Raw genomic sequence first — 5,153 nt, 5'->3', positions numbered from 1 at the left:
CGCACAATATCTCTGCTCTATATTTGAAATAATAATTTCTGCACGTGGTCAATAGATTTAAATTTAAAAATGCAAGACAACAACAACTTATATTTAAGTATAAACTTGGCCAAATTTGACTTTGATTCCAATTTGTTGATCAGATTCCAAAGCCTTGGATCGGCCAGATTCAAAATGGATTATTAGGTCATTAGCCTCCATTGCACCCGCCATTTTATTTTATGATTCCTTCTAGAAATTATCCTCCTCGATCCAATAAATAAATGGTCTTTATTTTATGGACATATGCAAGTAAACAGAATAAGAGCTTATCAGGTCATCATCCTTCATTTGAACCAGTCATTCTATTCCACGGCTCTTTGTGACAAGTTGCCGTGCAAATTATCCTCGTCCAATCAAATTGCAAGTCCGATTGTTTGGGTACATACAAGTAGACAGAAGAATGAAGTACTCTATTTACTAGGCTCCTCCTCCTTGCTAAAATTTATGATAAGTAAACGTTAAGACCCAAGAGCCAAGAGATACTTCATTACTAAAATTTATGACAACTGTTGGGCTGACCTTGGACGACCCTGGTAGAGGGTAAATCTATTCGAACCTTTCTACTGTGCTCACGAGAAAGATAGCGGTCGTAAATTAATTAAAATCTATACCATAACATTAAAGAAGAGCCCAACGACTCTAGCGGCGTTACTCATGCCCCTTCGTTGCGTCCATTTTTGTTTAGCCATTGGATGCAGCACGTGGCAGAAGATGCCCAAGCTTTTTTATTATATAATACAGCAGTAAACTCCGTCTTATCACCTTACCCGCACTCACACAAAAATTGACCGTTTAGGGCTGCCGACGTTATCATGAACGAAACCACCGACTGTAAGGTGACAGGTAGGCAATCTCCTGCAAATAAGAACAGCAACCAGCCGTCCATGCCGACGTGTCACAATTACATTCACAAATTGGTGGGCCCACTTCTAGTGTTGGACCGTAGTACACGACAAGTATATGGGGCCCACTTTTTTTTTTTTTTTGTCCGACATTGCCAGCCAAGATTCAGCTGAGCTCTTCTACCCTTCCATACGCCCCATGAAATAGACTAAATCATAAGCGACAGGCATCTGGAAATTTCCATGCAATTGCTTGCCAGGTCTGTCCACGAGAGTGGGTCCCATTGCTTTGTGGGTTGGGGGGGGGAGGAGACCTCAATGAAGGGTAGACGCGTGCAACGCCGGCTGGGCTCCCTCTAGAAGCACCACAATACCCCACCACTTCAAAAGGGACAAGGAGGAACATGTTTTCATCATTGAGCAATCAAACGACCAATGATAGATCCTGAGGGATCGTTCTCTTGTGAGCTGTCTCTCTTCTCTCTCATAGACCCAGAAAGGACAGATGAAGTTGGTGACTCGGTTCACAGGCAAGGAGGATGGTTGTAAATTTCTCAAGGGCATATAAGCATATCATTTCACATCGCGCAGAAATAAGAATACCTCCAAGAGGACCAAGACCTCCACGGAGTCAATGTTTATTATATAAAGCCTTCCAGGTTGCAACCCTCCGACCAAGAGCAGGAGACATGGAATCACGAAGGGCTCCCTTGTTCTTCCTGCTGCTCTTGGTTTCAATCCATCTTCGCATGTCCGGGTTTGCAGAAGCCAGGCCACTGCCATCACCCTCGGCGAAACAAGAGAGTAAGAGACTTTACCTATTTATGCTTTTGTCTAATTATGCGTAGTTGAAGGGATGGATATGAATGTCTGATAAGCGTTTCGATCATGGCATGGTTCAGGGTATGTCAAGGTGTTGGGGTCGCTGGGCCTCGCCTGCCGGTGCTGCGACGGAGTGGGAGGTGAGTGCAGGAGCACCTGGGAATCCACTTGCGCCAAACTGGACTGTCGTCCCTGGAAATCCTTGTGATGTAGGCATCTCAATTTTGATTTTCTGGCCTTGTAAATAACTTCTGAAGAGTTTGGTACTTGAAGCACCAAAATAGCCGTGTAAATGCCTTCAATAATAGCAAATCTCAATATGATATGGTCATCTCTGTAAATCGTACTTAACTATTAGATAGCTAGGAACTTTTGGAATGGTGCAATTGTTGCTCAAAGAGTATGGTCTGATCAAGTAAAATCAGCATGATCATACACAACATAATAAATTGACATCATAGAAGTTAATTAGAGCCATGGGTTTGTACAAAGAAAACAAAGAATGAAGTATTGAGAGCAAAATGTCAGAGAAGAGAGAATGGCTTCTGAAACAATCAAATAAAGGATCTACAGATAACAGGCTACAGTAATATGTGAGTCAATAAACTTGTTCCCTCATTGATTACCTATCGCAAACGTAACAGTGGTGCGTACTTCTTATATACAACAATAGGATTTCTCACGCTATGCACACCGTCAGACCACACCAGTGAAGTTGAGGCAACCTGCACCACAAATTTCTGCTTCTCTGGAAATGACTTAAAGGATAGAATACTGGGAATGACAGAGACGCAAGATTAGAACTTAAGCTGATCGTCGTACTGTATGTTGAATTAGCACTGCCAACACTTGCAGAAGTCCTTGGGAATTGTCCTTTGAAAGACTTTTCCAATTCGGTAAGGAATGCCATGGATGGGTCATTCAGATTGCAGGGGATCCATTAGATTCCTTGAAGCAACTGCTTGCATCTCTAGTTATAAGTCTAACATCTCTGGTAGTGTAACCTTGGTTGCACAACATTTGTCCATAAGTCACCTATCTCAATATGATAGATAAGTCCAGGACTAACAGCAGAATTACGATTGACTTGGCCTGCACCATTGGCTAATTCAACATCTGCATCATTGGAAGCATTCACTAGATGATCTGCACATACATCATATCAAAAACAGGTAACTCGTTGTTGCAGGGTGTACGTGATACTAATTAAACATGTAAAAGAAATTTGCAGCATGTTTTGAGGGAAATATTGGAAGGACAGAATAGGTTACCAGTGGTTACCAAAGCAGACTTGATTGCTGCTGGTGCCCAATCAGGGTGACATTATTTCACATACGCAGCAGCACCAGTTGCATATGGGCAAGCCATTGATGTCTATGTTAAACTTAGGAATGCAGGTCTCCTCTTCATATTCTGTCATCTTGGCCTTCCAGGAGCACTTTTGTCAAGCTGCATATATAAGAAAAACGGTAAACTGTGAGAATTGAAACATAATTAAATATCAAATAGTCCTTGGAATGGACTGGATGAGATGTTGCAGCGTGCCAATGCATCAAATGTTATACTATGACAAAACAATGATTAATTGTTGTCTGACCATAATGCTACTGTGATATTGCTACATATAATAGAAGAGGAAGATGTTGATTACTTGCGTGGTTTTAACTTTGCTTTCATTTACTATGCTCGAGTATGGTAATTGAAACTCTGCTTTCATTTGCCAATATATAGAAGACATTAATTACTTGTAGGTTTTATACATCAGGATAGCAATTGCCTGATATCGGTCTCCTGAGCTGCATCAACGACAGGCCACTTATTCACATGAATTGCTTCACGCAAAACCATCTTACCTTCACCAGATCGCTATCCACTGAAACTGGTCCACAGTACCTGTACGATAGATTAAAGAAGAAGGAAAAAGAAGAAGAGAAAACTATTTTAAAAAAAGTGAAGCCCAAGAGGCAAATCATCAAACAGGATCATCTGACAAATTGATAACATTACTTTGACTCGTCAACAGAAGACTTATTTTGCACACTGCCTGCATAGATAATAGGACACATATACTGTGACAAAAGTGTTGACAGAACGTCGCTAACCAAGGAGGATGACATTGTTAAGCAGATGCAAATGATGAATAAAGCTTAGTTGTAAAATGTGAATATCATGGTCAATTAGTAAAAACACTGCATTAGATGACCACTCAGGGGAACATTTAGATCTTCAATAAAACTTTTAGAATACATGCATGCATTCTGTCATCAAGCTTATTTCATGTAAAATTAATCTTATCCAAACCTCACCATTTGATAATCATGAGAGCTATAAACACATAAAAGATGCTAATTATTTGTGTGGTTTATACATCAGGATAGTAATTGCTTAATATCAGTCTCCTAAGCTGCATCAATGACAAGCAACTTTTCTGCATGAATTGCTTCACACAAAACTATCTTACACTTCACCACATCATCATCCACTGAGCTGGTTCACAGTACCTGTATGATAGATTAGAAAAGAAGGAAAAAGAAGAAGAGAAAACTATAGAAAAAAGTAAAGCCCAAGAGGCAAATCATCTTTTTTCTTTTTTCTTTTTTTGTTGTTGTTGTTGTTGTTGTTTGAAGATAAGGGAGGCTGTGCCCAAGAGGCAAATCATCAAACAGGATCATCTGACAAATTGATAACATTACCTTGACTCGTCAACAGAAGACTTATTTTGCACACTGCCTGCATATATAATAGGACACATACTCTGTAGGGAAAGTGTTGATGGAATGTCGCTATCCAAGGAGTATGGCATTGTTAAGCACATGCAAATGATGAATAAAGTCTAGAAGTAAAATTTGAATATCATGGTCCATTACCAAAAACACTGCATTGGATGACCACTCAAGGGAACATATAGATCTTGAATAAAACTTTTTGAATAGATGCACGCATCCTGTCATCAAGCTAGTAGTAAAATGTGATAATCATGAGAGCTATTAACACAAGTCTATAGTTAAACAAAACCCAAACACTTCTAAAGGGTGCTTGAATTATAGTTAAAAATTTTACAGACTACATTTTCCAGTGAAGGTTTGACATTATGATTAGGAAAAGGTTCCAGCAAAGGTTTGACATTATGATTAGGAGAAGGTCTATAAGCCTATTCATAACTCACCAGAATGGTTGTCTCATTCCCTAACACCAACTCATTTATGATCTGTCAGTTGGTGCTGCTTGCCGCAACACTCAACATCCAAGGAGAAACATTGAATACAATCCCACAGGAAGGTCCCTGGTTTCCAGCTGATGTAGATGTAAGGATCCCATCCTTCATTGCATGACATGACCCAAAAGTTATTGGATTAGAGAAGTAATCCCCAGTAGAGAACTCTCCAAAGGAAGCTGATTGATATCAACACCATCAGCAATGACATCACCAACTGCAGCTAGGATGTC

The 5,153-nt window shown here is 40.0% G+C and overlaps 1 long non-coding RNA gene across 1 annotated transcript; it reads left to right on the top strand.

Moving 5' to 3' along the window:
- The first annotated feature begins 538 nt into the window (after positions 1 to 538).
- LOC105046337 (uncharacterized) lies at positions 539 to 2,047 on the top strand. The gene is made up of 2 exons (XR_832246.4): positions 539 to 1,688; positions 1,787 to 2,047. It is a non-coding gene; the product is annotated as an uncharacterized lncRNA (long non-coding RNA).
- Positions 2,048 to 5,153: the final 3,106 nt, after the last annotated feature.

The sequence above is a fragment of the Elaeis guineensis genome, chromosome 5, assembly GCF_000442705.2.
Source record: "Elaeis guineensis isolate ETL-2024a chromosome 5, EG11, whole genome shotgun sequence".
Classification (NCBI taxonomy): Eukaryota; Viridiplantae; Streptophyta; class Magnoliopsida; order Arecales; family Arecaceae; genus Elaeis; species Elaeis guineensis.
This window is presented reverse-complemented; position numbering and strand designations above follow the sequence as displayed.